The sequence below is a fragment of the Lepus europaeus genome, chromosome 1 (genome assembly GCF_033115175.1).
Source record: "Lepus europaeus isolate LE1 chromosome 1, mLepTim1.pri, whole genome shotgun sequence".
NCBI lineage: Eukaryota > Metazoa > Chordata > Mammalia > Lagomorpha > Leporidae > Lepus > Lepus europaeus.
In genome coordinates this window covers 75,757,551-75,776,598 of record NC_084827.1, presented here as the reverse complement: position 1 = coordinate 75,776,598, position 19,048 = coordinate 75,757,551, and the positions used below count along the sequence as shown (strand labels likewise).

Sequence of the window (19,048 nt, the reverse complement as noted above, 5' to 3'; positions counted from 1 at the left end):
AAAAAAAAATTTTCCATATGACCTAGCAATTCCACTTCTGGTTACATACCCAAAAGAATTAGAAGTGAGGTCTCTAAGAGATTTTTATAGCCACGGTTATAGCAGCATTTATCCCATGGATGGATAAATGGGAAAACAAGTGTGGTATATATAATTCATTATTATTCAGCCTTTTGTAACAGGGAAATTATAACACATGCCACAATATAGACAAACCTGGAGATACTTAGCTTTGTGAAACAAGGTCACCAAAACGCATATACTATATGATTCCACTTATATGAGTGCTTGTAGTAAAATTCAGAGGAACAAGTTTGTTGCCAACAGCAGGGAAGGTGGAAATAAGGAGTTATTCTTTCATGGGCATGGAGTTTTAGTTTTGCAAGATTTTTCAGAGAGTTAGGGAAACTGGCTACATAAAAATGCAAATGAACTTAACACATCTGAACCATACTTAAAAATTATGATGAATCAGATGGTTGTTCTATTTTTAGTTTTTGAGAAACTTCCATATTATTTTTTGTAACAGCTATACCAAAATACATTCCTACGAACAGTGAACAAGAGTTCCCCTTTTATCCATACCCTTGCCAACATTTATTTCTTTTCAATAATAGCCATCATAACAGTGTGAAGTCATATGCACTGGTGTTTTCATTTCCACTTCCTGATGAACAGTGATGTTGAACAACTTTTCATGTACTTATTGGTTATTCTTTGTATTCATTGGAAAGAAGTGTATTCAGTCATCTGCCCATTTTAAAATCTGGCTGTTACTACTATTATTTAACTATAGGAGTTCCTTAGGAATTTTGTACATAAATTCTTTATAAGATAGATCGCTTTTCTCCCAATCCATAGGTTGTCTCTTCATTTTGCCAACTGTTTGCTTTGCTATACAGAAGACTTTTTTTTTTTTCATGTATTCCCATGTTTATTTTTGATTTTGGTATCATTTCCAGAAAAACTATTGCCAAGACCAATATCAAGAAACCTTTTCGTACTTTTCTGAGTTTTCTATCTAGTTCCAAGTATGTTTAAGTCTAATCAATTTTGAGTTCATTTTTTGGAATGTGGACATCCAATTTTCCCGAACCATTTATTGAGATCATTGTTTCCTCATCATGCATTCTTGGTGCCTTGTCAAAAGTTAGGAGACCATGTACGTGTAGCTTTCCACATTCAATGCAGCACTATTCACAATAGCCAAGGTATGGAAACAATCTAAATGTCTATTAACAGATGAATAGCTAAAATACAACGGTCCTCTGTATCCATGTACACTAACTACATCTATGAATTCAAACTGAATTAAAATTATTTGAGAAAAAAATATTCCATAAAGTTCCAAAAAGCAAAATCTGCATTTTGCTACCTGACAAGCATTATGCTGAATTCCCACAAATTAAGTGATGTACACCACCATTTCACACATCTTTAGTTTCTCTTCAGAACTAATTATTGAGCATTGTTTACTTTGTGATTCATTTGTGTACCGTGTAATTAGGCCTACAATGATTGTGTGGGTACTGAGTATATCTAGACATTGTTTCTTTATCATTATTCCTACAACAAAATGGCACAACTACTGTTTCTATAGCATTTAAATTACATTAGGATTATGGTAACAGAGATGATCTAAAGCATATGGGAATATATGCGTAGACTGTATACAAAGACTATACTATCTGATGTAAGAAAAGAGCATATGTGTATTTTAGTATCCAAAGGTGAGATAAGAGCCCTGGAACCAATCTTCTGCAGCCATCAAAAGATGGTTTTACACACACACACACAGGAATATTACCCAGACTTAAAAAGAAAATCCAGTCACTCAAGATGTGTATGAAACTCAATCTTGAATTAATAAAGTAGATATGGGGATACTTAATCACAGCAAGAACTTCATCCTTTTTTTCTGTTACATCATACCTTTAGAGATACAACCTACTCCTATCAGAAGTCTTCAGAAATGGGAAGAAAGGTTTCACTTGAAAGAGGCTTCCTTCTACTACTTCCTGGGGGGCAAAGTAATTTTTCTTCTTCCCATTTTAAAATCATCTAATTCTAGGAGTAAAAATAAAAATCTAGGAATAACAACAATGAGAGCAATACTGCAGGCAGAAGGAAATGGGATCCCAGATGCAGGTCAGTAAGCATCCAGTTGCTATTCCTGTTATTCTGTATCCTAGAAATCCTATTGTTCCTCACACATACCTAGAGATGAATAAATTCTAACTAAAGTTGAGGAGCAAGTTTGAAGAAAAGGAATACCTCTTCACCTGAGACCGGCAAAAGAAAAACAAATGTATGGTGCTATGATTTGCCACAACATGTTAAGGGCATGTTCCTCAGGTGCCACAACTGAGAGGTGTTTGAACCTTAGGGGTAAGGCTAGTGGGAGGTCTTTAGGTTATTAGAGGCATGCACTGGGAAGGTAGTTCTGTAGAGAGGGCCATTAGCAAAAATTCAAGCTTGGGCTCAGTCTTTCTTTGCTCCCTGGCTCATCATCAGGTAATCTTTCTCCAGTGTGTGTTCTGCCATCCACTGAGGCCTTAATGATAAACTTCAACATGTTGTTTGGACTTTGAAGGTCCAAAACTGTGAACTAAACAAGCATTTTCTCTTTATAACTTGGCTGACTCAGGTATTTTGTTGTAGTAATAAAAAAGCTAATACAAATGAACATTTAGACAGACTTTGAAAGTATAAGCTAAATGAGGGAGCATGTATTATACTAAATGGTCTTAGTACCTTCAGTAAGTAGAGAAATTCATTTATGAAATTAAGGGTAGGAAGTGGCAAGGGAACTTTAAAGAGAGGAAAAAAGGCAACTGTGCATTCAAATACCATAAATATACGGAAGACAAATTTAAAATGCTTTAATTCAATCAAATCAGAAATTTGCACAAAGGTTACATCTGCTTTGTTCTGTATCTTCTTTCAGTACCATCCATATTTCATGGAAGGCACAGAAAGATCACATGAGTGATTTAGAAATGAGGCCAGGACCTAGACCTAGGTGAAGGAACAGAGAAATTGAGAGTTTATTGTGGGGGTGGGAGGGGTGGCCATATACCTTTGACAAGATTCTTAGGAGAGTAACTATTATACGTAGCTTGACAGAGTAAAAACATATTATAAAACTTTTTTTCAGATTAATATTCTCTATTCTTAGCGGTTACATCATTTCTTCCTATGGCTAACAATCAAAACAGGACAATGTTTATCATCACAGAGTTTTGAAAAATCAATTCTAACTAGGCAGAAACACAAGTTTGTCAAAAAGCTCTGAAGCTGTGCCTTACTACTGAGGAAAAAACTAAGAATATTAGGCAAGATAAGAAGAGTTCATAGCCAAATGAACCTAATACTAATGTTGACACTACTACCTAAACTAATAGTTAGCATTAACTGGTATAAAAACACAACAGAACCCCAGCCATAACTCATTTAACAAAGGGTATCTAGCTACAAGATATTAAAGTATAACAATTTCTTATTAGAGTCACATCTAAACAAAAAGAAAGGAAATATTATTCAAGTCAAAGGTTTGACAAAGTTTTAGCTTTGAGTATGTCTATGTTCATGAAAAGAAATTCCTTTTTCTCAATACGTTACTAAATAATAAAATAATTGGGAATATTCTAGAGCTGTAAATATGATCTCTAATTTTTTTTTAAATCAGTACATGCTTTCTAATCACATTCAAATCTACAAACATCCGCTAAGCACAATGATGTACAAGGTACAGTTATCAAACAAAGTCTCTGACCTCAACATAATTTTAAAATGGAGCAATATCTCTGGGTATAGGTGGTTGGCAGGAAGTTAGTAGTACAGATATGGGTAATGTACATGATGAACTATAGCTTCATACATGTAACATACAGCCATCCCCCTATATAAGTAGGTTCAACATATTTGGATTCAACTGACTGTGTACTGAAAATAAAGTAACATCTGTAGGGCAGGAGTTGTGGCGTAGCAGATAAAGCCGCCACCTGCAATGCCGGCATCCCATATGGGTGCTGGTTTGAGACATGGCTGCTCCACTTTGAATTCAGCATCTGCTAACCTGGGAAAGCAGTGGAAGATGGCCAAATTACTTGGGCCACTGGCAGACAGGGAGAATCTCCTGGCTCCTGGCTTCGGTCTGGCCTGGCTCTGGCTGTTGAGGCTATTTGGGGACTGAACCAAAGGATGGAAGATCTCTCTTTGTCTCTTGTCGCTCCTTCTCTAATTCTTTCAAAGAATTAAATAATAAAAAGAAAATAGCATCTACATTTAACAGGTGCAGACTTTTTGTTATTAATCCCTAAAATATAAAGTATAACAACTATTTGCAAAGCATATTTACATGATTTTGGTATTAATAATCATCTAGAGATGACTTAAAGTACATGAGAGGCTGTGTGTGTGAGTTTTATGCAAATACTTTACTATTTGATATTAAAGACTTCAGCATTCAAGGATATGGGTATCTGTGGGGCTCTTGACAGTATTCCCTGAGGATATAGAAGGACAACTGTATTCAGCACAAGGTACATAGTACAAATGTTGTAAAATGACAAATACACAGTGCCATGGGCTGATAAATGGGAAAGAACACTTTTGGGTATTTTTCAAAAAGAAACTGGCATGGAAGAACTGGTTATAGAAACATGTGAAATACATACCGAAGAGGGAAGAACTGTTAAGTAGTTATTTCAGGTAGAATAAATATAACCAAAGGCTTGGAAGTGGAAAGCTTCATGAGGATTGTAGAGAATGCTCAGGGTTCTGTTGTGTTTTGCTGTTATTTTTAACTTGAATAGGGTTAAGAAATAGTGAAGGGGCCGGCACTGTGGTGTAGTGGGTAAAGCTGCCACCTGCAGTGCTGGCATCCCATATGGGTACCAGTTCAAGTTTCAGCTGTTCCATTTCCGATCCAGCTCTCTGCTATGGCCTGAGAAAACAATAGAATATGGCCCTGTCTTTGCACCCCTACACCCTGTAGGAGACCCGGAAGAAGCTCCTGGTTCCTGGCTTTGGATGGGCCCAGCTCTGGCCATTGTGGCCATTTGGGGAGTGAACCAGCGGATGGAAGACTTCTCTATCTCCCTGCCTCTCGAAACTCTGCCTTTCAAATAATAAATAAATCTTTAAAAATCAAAAAAAGAAATAGTGAAGTAAGAAGGCAGAAAGTTGCTGCTTTTAATACATTATATACTCCTATTGCACCCTGCATGTGCCTCGTCATACCTTATTTTTAATGGAATGTATCATGTGTTAATTTTTAATAACTCTTAAATTGCCTCTTCTATTAGATAGAGCTCCTCTAGGGCAAAAGTCCAAATCACTGTTATTTGTATTTGCAAAAGCACAATTTGGTGCAAGACAGATATTTCCTAATGTTTCCTGAAGGAATGGTCTATGGAACAAATGAATCAACAGTACAGCAGAATGAGATGAGAGCCTTAAATGCTTATTATCATCTTCCACAGAAAATTTAAAAAAACCCAATTTTTGTAGTGTTACATTTAAGTGACTGTTAATTCACAGAAAATAGAAAAATAGTAAATAACAGAAAATGAAAAAATTAATAGTCTAAAATGTTAAATGTTTACATATATGAATTATGTACAAAATAAACTATATCTTTATGGACGATGGACTCAAGTGACTTCCCTCTGACAGGAACTAACTGTATTATTAAACTCCACAGTACTTTAATAGTACAGTACTTCTACCACCTTGGGCTGTGAATTCAGCTTTAAGATAAATAACATAAGGGTATTTCTTCATATTTTAAACACAATTTCAGGAGTAATGTCAGCAAGATATCAGAATAGGAATTCACTATCTTCACTGCACCTCTACCCTAGCTACAACTGCAAACCAGCCTGACTGGAGATAGTTACATAGCCCCGCCACCTGATGGCAGAGTGCAGCTTGTGGTGTCATCAGACCAGACAGTACTAACAGCAAGACCACTCAATCTTGGGGCACAGGGAACAAATAAGCCCTATTAGAGAACCGATCACTAAGGTCTGCCTGCGTGCAGCTGTTACCGGCAGGCTCATCCAGAGTCGCAGGGGAAAGGTCTATTACTAAGAAAGAACTTCAAAGGCCAGAAGAGGTGGTTATTTCCTCAAACAGTAACTACCCACATAAGGACAAAAAGATAATGGCACAATAAAAACAAAAACTACAATAATAGACCCCAAAAAACTGGAAGTCTATGAAATGACTGAGGAAGAATTCAGAATGATCTCACAAAGAAGGAAACTACAATAAAATACAGATAAAAAATTAACCAAAATTTGGAAAATAACCCTTGAACAAACTGAGAAGTTTGACAAAGAAATGAAAACAAACACAAAGAGAGAAATCTTAGAGTAATAGAACTGAAAAATTCAGAAAAAAAAAAAAAAAGAAAGTTTTGCAGAAGACCTCATTAAGCAGATAAAAGAACTGGTGAGCTTGAGCTACTGTTGTGGTACAATGGGTTAAGTTGCCGCCTGCAACGCCAGAATCCAATATGGGTGCCCACTTGAGTCTTAGCTGTTCTACTTCTGATCCTGGGAAAAGTGCCTGGGAAAGCAGCAGAACATGGCCCAAATATCTGGTACCCTAACACCTATGTGGGAAACCTAGGAGTTTCTGACTTGTGGATGACACTTGGTCCAGCCCCAGGCATTGTGGGTATTTGGGTAGTTAACCAGTGGATGGAATATCTCTCTGTATCTCCTTCTCTCTGTAACTCTGCCTTTCAAATAAAACAATAATTCTCATTAAAAAAAAAAAAACCAGTGAGATCAAAGATACAATATTTGAAATTATCCAATCAGAGGAGCAAAAAGGAGAGTGATGAAACTCTACAATACTTATGGGGGCCAGCGCCTCGGCTCAATAGGCTAATCCTCCGCCTGCAGCGTAGGCACACCAGTTTCTAGTCCTGGATGGGGCGCCGGATTCTGTCTCGGTTGCCCCTCTTCCAGGCCAACTCTCTGCTGTGGCCCGGGAATGCAGTGGAGGACGGCCCAAGTCCTTGGGCCCTGCACCCGCATGGGAGACCAGGAGAAGCACCTGGCTCCTGCCTTCGGATCAGCACAGTGCACCGGCCGCAGCGGCCATTGGAAGGTGAACCAACAGTAAAAGGAAGACCTTTCTCTCTGTCACTCTCTCTCACTGTCCACTTTGCCTGTCAAAAAAAAAAAAAAAAAAAAAAGACTTATGGGACACCATCAAGCTATCAAAACTGCACATAATAGAAATTCCTGAACAAAAAGCAAAAAAAGCCTAGAAAGCATATTAAAGAAAAAAATAGCTGAAAATCTTCTGCATTAAGAGAAAATATCATCCATGTATAGAAGGTACAGAGGCCGTAAATCAAATTCAGCCTGTAAATGAGCTCACTAAAACACATCATGACCAAAATTATTAAAAACAGAATAATACGGAAAGCAGCAAGAGATAAACACATCACATTCAAGGGTACTCCTACTTTCTCAGGAGAAACACTGAAGGCCAGGAGAGAATGGGTTGATTATAGTTAAATATGGGACGTTGGCATTACAGGCAGAAGCTTAATCTGCTACACTACAGCACCGGCCCGATAAAGACAGTTCTTTAGGATGACGTGAAAGGCTGCTAATTAGCAACAACAAAAAAAGCTGAAGGTAAAAAAACAACGACAACAATAAAAAAACAACATTTAGTACAAAGGCTCTGCAAAATGTTCTTGGACAGTGTACATTATAACAAAATTTATGCACCAATCTCAAAAATTTTTGTACCAAAATAAATGCCCCCCCCCCCTTTTTTTTTGGACAGGCAGAGTTAGTGAGAGAGAGAGAGACAAAGAAAAAGGTCTTCCGTCCGTTGGTTCAACCCCCAGATGGCCGCTACGGCCAGTGTGCTGCACGGATCCAAAGCCAGGAACCAGGTGCTTCCTCCTGGTCTCCCATGCGGGTGCAGGGCCCAAGCACTTGGACCATCCTCCACTGTCCTCCCGGGCCCCAGCAGAGAGCTGGACTGGAAGAGGAGCAACCGGGACAGCGCCCCACTGGGACTAGACCCTGGGTGCCGGTGCCGCAGGTGGAGGATTAGCCAAGTAAGCCATGGTGCCAGCCAATAAATGACTTTTTATCTCATTTTTTTCTACCAATTTTTTGAAGGACCTTTGTATGTAATCATATTCAGAATTCTCTAATATTATAAGGGTGCTGTGTAAAGAAATTTTATCTGGAGCTGGCTTTGTGGCATAGCAGGTAAAACTGTTGCCTGTGACACCAGCATCCCAAATGGGTACAAGTTTGTGTCCTGCTTCTGATTCAGCTCCATGCTGATGGCCTAAGAAAAGCAGAAGATGGTCCAAGTGCCTGGTCCCCTGCCATTCACATGGGAGACCTCTTGGCTTCAGCTTGGCGCAGCTCTGACTGTCGTGGCTATCTGGGGAATGAACAAGCTGGTGGAAGATCTCTCTGTCTCCCTCCCTCCCTATGTAACTCAGCCTTTCAAATAAATAAACTTTAAAAATAAAAAAGAAATTTTATCCCCACTAGGAGGTTCAAGAGACAAAACTAGTAAAAACAACTTAGCTACTAAACTGTTAAAAGATACAAATTCCAAAAACAAATGTGTATTTTTGACAGCAAAATCATAAAAGCTGGTGGCAGGTGGAGGGGGGAGTGTAGAGTCTTTGTATGTAGATAAAGGCAAGTTGTTATCTTTTTAAAGTAGCCACCTTATAAGGATAAGATATTTTTATGCAAGGCTCATGGCATCCACAAACAAAAAACATATAATTGCACTAAATTCCAAAAGAAAAAAATTGAAAGCATACCATCACAGAAAAACACCAAACCACAAAAGACAGAAAATAATTAAAGAAAAGACCAAGAAAACAATCATCAAATAAATTACAACATGCTAATATCAAGTACCTACCTATCAATAATGACCTTGCATTTAAAATGGAGTAAATTCTCCAATAAAAGGACATAAAAAATTTCGAACCAAACTGTATACTGCCTGTAAGAGGCAAAGTTCACAGACTGACAGACTGACAGCTTGAGGATGGAAAAAGAAAAGAATAGAGGTAGTTGTATTTATCAGACAAAATAGACTTTAAGTCAAAACTGTAAAAAGAGACAACGGGGATGGGTGGTGTTTGGCCTAGCAATTAGACCACCATCTCATACTGGAGTGCCTGGGCTTGACTCCTGGCTCCCCCTCTGATTCCAGCTATCTGCTGTGCAGACCCTGGGGCAGCAGAGACGGAACAAGTGGCTGAGTTCTAGCTACTTAAGTAGAAGATCCAAGAGAGAGAGAGAGAGAGAGAAAGTAGTTATAAAATGATAAAGGTGTTAGTAAACCAAGAAGACATAAAAATTATAAATATATGTACAGCCAACATCAGAGCACCTCAATATATAAAGCAATTAGTATTTTAAAAAATTATTATTTTATTCATCTGGTTGAAAGGCAGAGTGAGAAAGGAGGGTGGGGAAAAACACCCACATGAACACTACCATCCACTGGTTCACTCTTCAAATGCCAACAACAACCAGGGCTGGGTCATGCAGAAGCCAGGAGCTCAGAACTCCATCTCAATATGGGTGGCAGGGATCCAAGCACTTGACATCATCTGCTTCCCAGGATGTATAAGGAGGAAGCTAGATGGGAAGTGGAGTAGCTGGAATCTGACCTTGCACTCTGACATGGGAAGCTGCTGTGCCCCAACACCAGCCCCAAACAATATTAATAATATTCGATAATAATTAATATTAATAATATTCAAATAATATTAAATTACTTGAAAGTACAGACTGTGGTATTTAATGGTAGGAGATTCAATATACCTCTTTGAAAAAACAATAGGACTGATCACCTAGAAAGAAAATCAATAAGGAAATACTGAATTTAAATCATACCTGAGAACAACTGGACCTAAAAGTTATACACTGGACATTCCACCAAATAGCAATAGAATACAAATTCTTCTCAAATACATTTGGAATTTTTGCTAAGTACATCACACGGGAGGCCACAAAATGCATCAACAAACGTAAGAGGACTGAAATAATATCAAGTATGTTTTTGGGTCACAACAACATGAACTTAGATACCAAAATTAATAAATATGCTCACAAATAACTAAAAAGACACAGGAGAAATTCAAAAGGAAATTTAAAAAAAAAGTCCTGAGGCAAATGAAAACGGAAATACAACCCACGAATCCTTACAGGATTCAATGAAAGCAATTCCAAGAGGGAAACCTACAACAGTAAACACCTATACCAAAAAAGAATATCTGAAATACACAACTTAATGTCATATCTTAAAAACTAGAAAAGAAAAAAAAAACCAAAACAAATCAAGTCTAAATTTAACAAAAGGAAAGAAATAAAGCTCAGAGCAGAAATAAATGAAAAAGAGTAGAAAAACATTTGAATAAAATGAAGGAAACTGAGTTTTTTTTTTTAAGATAAACAAAATAGACAAACTCTTAGCTAGATAAGAAAAAGAGATACTACTCACTAACAGAAATCAAAGAGGAGGAGTCCCAACGAATATTATCACAATAGAAAGGATGATAAGAAACTACTATAAAAATTATACACCTATCAGTTGGCAAACTCAAGAGGCTTCCATAGCCTTGGCAACTCATGACAAGAGCCTCGGGTGATTAACGACGTCATAAATAAGAGTGTTAATTGTTAAATCAACAACAGGAGTCACTGTGCACCTACTCCCCATGTAGGATCTCTGTCCTTAATGTGTTGTACTATGTGAAGTAACGGTAAAACTAGTACTCAAACAGTACTTTATACTTTGTGTTTCTGTGTGGGTGCAACCTGTTGAAATCTTTACTTAATATGTACTAAGTTGATCTTCTGTATATAAAGATAACTGAAAATGAATCTTGATGTAAATGGGATGGGAGAGGGAGAGGGAGATGGGATGGTTGCTGGTGGGAGGGAGGTTATAGGGAGAAAAAGCCGCTGTAATCCAAAAGTTGTACTTTGGAAATTTATATTTATTAAATAAAAGTTAAAAAAAAGTATACACCTATCAAGTCTGGATATGAAGAAACAGAAAATCTGAATACACCAGTACTAATCAGCAAGCATGTTAAAATTAATAACAAAGTTTCCTACCAAAAAATTCAGGATCAGATGGCTTCAGTTGAATCATGCCAACCACTGAAGAATTAATACCAATTCTGCTGAAATTCTTACAAAGAAAATGAAATACAGAAAATATTTCTAAACTCAAAGCTAGCATTACCTTGATAACAAAGTCAGACAAGGAAAATACAAGAAAAGAAAATTATAGGCCAATATCCCTGAAGAATATACACACAACAATCCTCAATAAAATATTAGCAAGCCAAATTCAGGAACATTACAAGAATCATTCACCATGATCAAGTGGGATTTATCCTGGAATGTGCTTGTATATGTATCCCACTGTACACAAATCAATAAAAACTGTATAATCATCTCAGTAGATGGAGGGCAAAAAAGCATTTGTCAAAATACGATATCTTTTCATGATTTAAACAAATAAACAAAAAAACTCAGGCGATGAGGTGTAGTGGCAATGTATCACAACATGATTTAAGCTATATATGATTAACATACAGTAAACATCATCCCTAACAGTCAGAAATTGAAATGGCTCCCTCAGAGATGAGGGACATGAATGTCCACTCTCATCTCTTTCCCCAAGATTTATTTATTTAAAAGGCAGGGTTGGGGAGAGGGAGAGAGAAATTCCATCTCTATCTCCTTGGGTGGGAGGGGCCCAAGGGTTTGGGCCATCTTCCACCGCTTTCCCTGGTGCATTAGTAGGGAGCTGAATCAGAATTGGAGGACCTAGCATCTGAACCAGTGCTCCAATATTGGATACCATTTTCTTTTTCTTTCTTTCTTTCTTTTTTTTTTTTTTTATAGGCAGAGTGGACAGTGAGAGAGAGAGACAGAGAGAAAGGTCTTCCTTTGCCGCATCTCACTGATCCGAAGCTCTGCTGTGGTCTGGGAGGGCAGTGGAAGATGGCCCAAGTGCTTGGGCCCCTGTACCCGCATGGGAGACCAGGAGGAAACACCTGGCTCCTGGCTTCGGATCTGTGCAGCACACTGGCCATAGCGGCCATTTGGGGGGTGAACCAACAGAAGGAAAACCTTTCTGTCTCTCGCACTGCCTAACTCTTACCTGTCAAAAAATAAAATAAAATAAAATAAAATAAATTGTTTGGGAAAGTGAGAGGGAGGGGGAAAGAGAGATGTTTGGGGTAGGGGGAGGGAGAGAAAGAGGGATCGAGAGCAAGAGAACAAGAATGAGCAAGCAAGAGCAAGTCAGCTAGCTAGCTTCCATTTGTTGTTTTATTTCCAAAGGCCTACAACAGCCTGGGTTAGGCCATGCTGAAACCAGGAACTGGGAACTCATTCCAAGTCACCCATGTGGGCAGTAGAGACCCAAATATCTGAGTCATCACCAGTGGCCTACCAGGATATGCAACAGCAGGAAGCTGGCACTGGGAGCTGAGAAAGAACTCAAATCCAGGATTCAGGCATCCCAGGCCACCTTAACTGCTAGGCCAAACCCCCAACCTCAAAGGTATCTTGATAGCACAGGAAGAAATAAAACTGTCTCTAGTTGTTGACAAATGATTTTATATACAGAACATCCTAAGGCCTCCACCAAAAAATTATTATAAGTGATAAGTAAATTCAGTAAAGTTGTAAGATACAAAATCAACATACAAGGACTAGCGTTGAGGCACAGCAGATTAAGCTGCTGCACGCTATGCAGGTATTTCATATGAGCACAGGTCAAGTCTCAGCTGCTCTACTTTTGATCCAGCTCTCTGTTAATATGCATGGGAAGGCAGTGGGAGATAGGCCAAGAACTTGGGCCCCTGCCACCCATGCGGGAGACCAGGATGTAGCTTCACAATCCAGGTTATGGGTTTGGCCTGGGCCAGCCCCAGTAGTGTAGCCATGTGAGAAGTGAACCAGTGGATGAAAGATCTCTATTACTGTCTCCCCCCTCCCCTGTAACTCTTTCAAACCAACCAAAAAACTCTGAAATGCACAAAAATCAATAATGTTTCTCTGTATCCTAACCAACTATCCAGAGAATGTCTAGGAAGTACCATTTACAACAGCAATAAACAAAACTAAAGGTGTAGATTTTACTAAGAATTAAACGACCTGTACACTGAAGACTCTAAAATGCTAATAAAAGAAACAAAGAAAATACAAGTAAATGGAACTCATATTCATGGGTTAAAAGAATACTATGAAAATATCTGTACTACCTATAGAGATCTTCAGATTCAGTGAAATCCCTATGGACATTTCCATGTTAATTTTCACTGAAATGGAAAAAAAATACTTAAATGTATATGAAATCATAAAATATCCCAAACCACCAAAGCATTTAGCAAAAAGAATAAAGCAGGATGAACCACACTTCCTTACTTCAAAACACATTATAAAGCAATCTGAATCAAAACAGAATGATATTGGCATAAAAAGGCACATTGATCAAGAGAACAAGATACAAAACCCAGAAATAATCTCACATATATATATGGCTAAGAACACAATGGGTAATGAACAATTTCTTCAATAAACGGCACTGAGAAAACTGGATATTCAGATGCAAAAGGATGAATCAAGACTCATCTTATACCATATGTAAAAATCAATTCAAAATGGATTAAAGACTTAAATATAATACCTGAAACTGTAAAGCCACTAGATGACAACAAAAGGGTAATGTTCCATGGCACTGTTCTGGGTAGTAATTGTTTGGATATGCCCCTGAAAGCACAGGAAACAAAAGTAAAAACAGACAAATGGGATGGTATAAAATTTAAAAAGTTCTGCACAGCAAAGGAAATAATTTAAAAAACAAAGAGACAATCCACAGAATGGGAGAAAACTGTTGCAAACCATACATGTTATAAGAGCTTCATCATCAAAATGTGTAAGGAACTCAAGAAGCACAATAGCAAGAAAACAAATGACTCAATGGATAAATGATCTGAACAGAAATTTCTCAAATGAAAATATAAGCACCCATATAAAAGGCCAACAGGTATATGAAAAAATGTTCAGCATCACTAAGTGCTAGGGAAATGCATGTTAAAACCATGAGATAATCTCACAGCTGTTGGAATGGTTTCCATAAAAAGATGAGGGTTAACAAGTGTTGGAGAGGATGTAGACAACAAGAAATTCATACAATGAGGGAGGATATGTAAATTAGTACCACCATTATGGCACATGGTATGTAATTTCCTTAAGAAATTATAATACTTGGGCCGGCGCCACGGCTCAATAGGCTAATCTTCCGCCTTGCAGCGCCAGCACACCGGGTTCTAGTCCCAGTCGGGGCACCGATCCTGTCCCGGTTGCCCCTCTTCCAGGCCAGCTCTCTGCTGTGGCCAGGGAGTGCAGTGGAGGATGGCCCAAGTGCTTGGGCCCTGCACCCCATGGGAGACCAGGAGAAGCACCTGGCTCCTGCCATCTGATCAGCGTGGTGCGCCAGCCGCGGCAGCCACTGGAGGGTGAACCAACGGCAAAAAGGAAGACCTTTCTCTCTCTCTCTCTCTCTCCACTCTGCCTGTCAAAAAAATAAAAAAAAGAAAAAAAAAAGAGAAATTATAATACTTGGAACTACCATACAACCCTTTGATCCCACTCTGGCCATATATCCAAACGAACTGAAATCAGTATCTCAAACAGGTATCTATAGCCCCATGTTCATTGTAGCATTATTCACATTAGCTACGATATGGAAACAACCTAAGTGTCAATCAACAACAAAGTGCATAATGAAAAGGTAGTATGTATACACAATGCTATATCAGTCAGCCTTAGAAGGGGGAAAATCTTGTCATTTGCCAATCATCGATGAATCTGGAGGCTGAAATTTCAAGATTTCAGGTGGCCTTAGTGATCTGCCTTCTAGGGCCCAACAGTGGGAGTGTCTGTGTGAGTGAGAGACACCACATGGCTATAAATAAGGTCAGAGTGCTGGACTGGGTTAAGCCTGTTCTTTGTAATTTTTACAAAATTTTATCTATTTACACATGAGGCAGATGGACACAGAGAAAGAAACATGCCATAGAATGGGAGAACAGAACTGTAAACCAAACATCTTCACTTGATTTTAGCCAAAAGGCTGAGAAGCGATAAACCACACATCTTAAAAGCGATGTGAGCTTATAAACGCTGGTTCATTCCACAAATGCTGATGATAGCTGGGGCTGGTTTAGGATCAAAGCTAAGAGCCAAAAAGTCCAGACTGCATCTGGGTGGCAGTAACCCAATTACTTGAGCCATCACCACTCCTTCCCAGGGTCTGCCTTGGCAAGAAGCTGGAATCAGGAGCCAGAGTCTGGAATTGAACCCAGCTACTCCAAAGTAGGACAAGGATGTCTTACTCACTAGCCTAAATGCCTACCCAAACTTGTTACAACAACCCTCTCTCAAGAACTAACTCAGGCTCCCAGGAAAACTTCCTTAACCCCTTTTAAGAGAGGGCACTCAATGACCCAAAGCCCTCCCATTAGGCCTTACTTTTCAAAGATCCCATCATTTCTCATATTACCACAATGAGGAACAAGTCTATGAATATAAAAAGCCTTAGGGGATAAACCATAGCATAAGTAGAATCTAATAATGTTGGATTCAGAAACAGAGAACAGAACCTGAGGATGGGGTGATAGGGAGAGAAAATATGGGGAGCTGATCAAAGGGTACAAAATTTCAGATAGACAACAGGATTTGAGACTTACTGCAAAGCAGGGTTAGTATAACCAACAATGAATTATGTGTTTCAAAATAACTAATTTCAACTCACTTACCATAAAAATGACAGGTAAGTGAGGTGATACATGTTAGTTTGATTTAAACATGCCACATGGTATAAATACACCAAAACATCAAACTGTACCCCACAAGTACATACAATTATGACTTCTGGGTTTACCTGAGTTAGATTTCAAAAACAGTGAGAGTATAAAAATAATCTTGATATTGTCATTTTCCCCTTGATTTCACTCATAGGGATTCTTTATGACATTTAAAAAATAAAAACTAGTATTGTTAAGTTGAACTTACTCTACTTGTCTAAATATATAATTTTAAATAAAGGTCAAGGAAGTAAAGAGACAACATAATATTGGACAATCACAAAGAGGGCCCAATATCTCTGAAATTCTCAAGACTCTATTATCCAGGTTACTTTTTACTTACAAAATCACACTGTCCAAGTTAAGTCGTATTTTAATCTTTAAGTTATGGTATTATTAAGTATTATTAAATATGGTATTAAGATTAGATTTGATAATACTAACGAAAATAAGGAGGTGAAACACTGGCTATAAAAGAATTTTAAAAGCAATTTCCTTATAACCACAAATGAAGCATAAAAGAAAAAGATTAATAGCATAAAGAGGCCGGGGTGACAGTTTAAATGCTTCAGAAAAATGCAGCCCTGGTATCAACTTTAATCAAATAAAGTAATGAAATAGTATCAATACTATTTTTCTCTAAAACCCTGTCACAAGGTCCCATTGACCTGTAGCACACAATTAAAATCCTTTAGTTCATTACTAAAGATCCTCCATAATCTTCCAAAACCCAACTTCCCACTGCTATTTCTCATCCTATATTCCAGACTGCAGCCAAGCTGGATAATTCACCCTTCAATACCTATGACATTCTATCCACAACGCACTTCCATTCTTTTTGGCCCAGGGAATCACAGCTATTTTCTCAGCTTCAGCTTGAACTACAATTCATTATTCCTTTATTTGTCTACTCCTATTCATTTATTTGAAAGGCAGATAAAGAGAGGGAGAGAAGAAAGAGAGGGAGGGAGGGAAAGAGGGAGAGGGATAAATTTTAACTGCTGGTTCACTTCCAAATGCACACAATTATTGGAGACAGGCCAGGCCTAAGCCAAAGCCCAGAATTCAATCCAGATCTCCCAAGTGGCTGGCAGAGACTCAATTACTTGAGCCATTATCTGTTGCCATCTAGGTATGTCAGCAGGAAGCTGGATTGGGAGTGCAGGTGGGACTAGATTCCAGGAACTTTGATACTGGGAAGCAGCTTAACCCAGTGTACAGTATCATCCACTCCTGTTTCTTTACAATATCGCCATTTCTGTTTCTTGACTGCATGTCATGTGATACTAAAAGGTAATTAATCAATAAGCAAGTGTGAATGCCTTAATACAAATCCTTCCAAAAATATTTAGGGCACTCATGACTTACTTCATATTAAGTGAAAAGTATTCTCTCTCATCTTAAAGACAAAGTTATACACTCGGCAAAATAACGGTGACCAAAAAACAAAAACACATCTAAAAACCTGGACAGGCATATCTGACACCTTAATACAAAACCTAAGTATTTTACAAGTGCTTGACTTACAATGATCACATGGTGTAAATATTATTCAATTCCACTGATGCACAAATGAAAAACAATAGTATCACTTTCCCCTAACATAGTCTCTGAATCTAATAATGCTTCTTCCACCTTTCCCCTTCTCTCCATTAATTCTTGCTCTTTGTTCTCAGGTATGAAGAACATCTTCACGACTTCCTCGTTTGTTATCATCAAACTCAAAGGACATAGTAAATTTAGCTTTGCTCATTGTCTCTTAAACAGATCCATCAAGACACCACCCTACTTTCAGAAAGTTATTACTCTTCTTTTGTTTGTCCAACATGCCTGATAAGAAATACTCTTCCTCTATCATCACTTTAAGGAGAGGGATGATGGTTGGCTAAGGGTTGAAGACTTTCCCCAACAGTAACTTGGAACACAAAAACCTTTTTGGTTACAGAGTAATTTCATCATTCTGCTAGAATATTATTGCATATATATATATACACCTGACTTCAAATTTGCTAAACACATTTATTTCCAGATACTTTTCTTAGAGATTTTGATTTAGTAGATAGTGTATATTAAAATGTAAGCACCCCCAAGTCATTTATCAGTAGGGTGGCCCAAATATCTATTCTCCAAATTACGGTGCATCTTAGAATGAAAAGAGGGCTCTTTTATTTTATTTATTTATTTTTATTTGACAGAGTTATAGACAGTGAGAGAGAGAGAGAGAGAGAGAGAGAAAGAGAGAGAGAGAGAGGAAGATCTTCCTTTTGTTAGTTCACTCCCCAAATGGCCACTACGGCCAGTGCTGCGCCGATCTGAAGCCAGGAGCCAGGTGCTTCTTCCTGGTCCCCCAAGTGGGTGCAGGGGCCCAAGCACTTGGGCCATCCTCCACTGGAGGGCTTTTTATAATTATGTCAGGGCAACAGACATGAACTGGGACTGTCCAGGGCAAAATGATGACTTTTCTATCAAGTGATTATGGGAAACACTGACTCAGTCTCCAATTCTTCAGTATGGCTTAAAGTTAGGTCTTCAAAATGTTTACACTAGGATAAATCTCAATGTAACAAGGAAAATAGAATCCAAACACTAATTGTAGAGTGAATAAGAGTTACACAAACAATATACAGATACCTAAGTTTACAAAAATTATCACTAGGGCTAGCATTGTGGCTGCCAACTGTAATGCCGGGCATCCCATATTGGTGCTGGTTCAAGTCCCAGCTGCTCCATTTTCCAATCCAGCTCCCTGTTAATGTTCCTGGGAGAGCAGCAGCAGGTGGCCCAAGTACTTAAAGCTCCTGCACCCATGGGGAAGAGAAGAAGCTCTTGGCTCTTGGTTTCAATCTGGCTCAGCTCCAGCCGTTGCAGCCATTTGGGGCGTGAACCATCAGATGGAAGATCGATTTCTTTTTTTTTTTATTTTATTTTATTTTTTTTATTTTTGACAGGCAGAGTGGACAGTGAGAGAGAGACAGAGAGAAAGGTCTTCCTTTTGCCGTTGGTTCACCCTCCAATGGCCGCTGCGGTAGCGCGCTGTGGCCAGTGCACCGCTGATCCGAAGCCAGGAGCCAGGTGCTTCTCCTGGTCTCCCATGGGGTGCAGGGCCCAAGCACTTGGGCCATCCTCCAC

General features: G+C 38.5%; 1 protein-coding gene across 6 annotated transcripts in view; it reads right to left on the bottom strand.

Annotated features, from left to right (window-relative positions):
* R3HDM1 (R3H domain containing 1) overlaps positions 1-19,048 on the bottom strand; it is a 227,559-nt gene that overhangs the window by 184,838 nt on the left and 23,673 nt on the right. The window contains exon 2 of one of the 6 annotated variants that reach the window (XM_062186096.1): positions 13,738-13,820. The exons of the other annotated variants lie outside the window; for them this stretch is intronic. The gene's annotated coding sequence lies outside the window, so the exon portion shown is untranslated. The remainder of the gene's footprint in view (positions 1-13,737; positions 13,821-19,048) is intronic. 6 annotated transcript variants of the gene reach the window in all.